Here is a 783-nt window from a genome sequence, read left to right on the forward strand (position 1 = left end):
GACCGTAAGAATGCATTTCCGTAAATGTAATGTTCATACCGTATATCTGTAAATGTGAGATTGATGCGCATGTAAGGTTGATACAAAAGTATTATTGTAAAAAAAAAATGCACTGAAAGATGTACATCAATTTAAACAACGAAATTTATAATGTTAAAACGTGAAGAAGTTTTTCTGATGGAAAAACCCAGACTTGATTTAATTTAAATGGTTAAAAGCAAAGAAAGAAGCCACAGCAGAAAAAATAATTACAAAGCTGAACTGCCTTCTAATAAATAATTTGCAGGAACAAAATAAAGATTTATTTAAAAACTTAATAATTGATTAAAACTTTTTATCTAACTTGAACTTTGAACAAATAAAATTTAATTTTAAAGATAAAAAAAAGAAAAAGAAAATTTTAATGTTTTAATAATAAAAATGTGTTTTAAGTTTATTTTATTTGGGTTTAAATATTGATATACAAAGATTTCCGTAATCACACTCTTTAATATATTTTTGGATTCCTTGTCATAAATATAATGAAAAAACATATGCTTAAGGTGTCGCAACTTATTATTTAAGCCTTTTGCGCCTGCTGATGTGCTGCAGCCTGTAAATGTCTCACTTCCTGATCGGTACACCAGCATGCGAGAGTGCTTTCTTGTTCACTCCTAGCCATTACATATTTTGTAACAGTGTTTTGGAATGTTTTAAGATCTATAATTTTTGGTAGAAGATGGCATTGCATTTCCATAGGATTTGAGATACATGTAGATTTAACCTTCTTAAACTGAGACATGG

Source organism: Parasteatoda tepidariorum, chromosome 6 (genome assembly GCF_982258835.1).
Source record: "Parasteatoda tepidariorum strain Cologne lab strain chromosome 6, Ptep-v5.0, whole genome shotgun sequence".
NCBI lineage: Eukaryota > Metazoa > Arthropoda > Arachnida > Araneae > Theridiidae > Parasteatoda > Parasteatoda tepidariorum.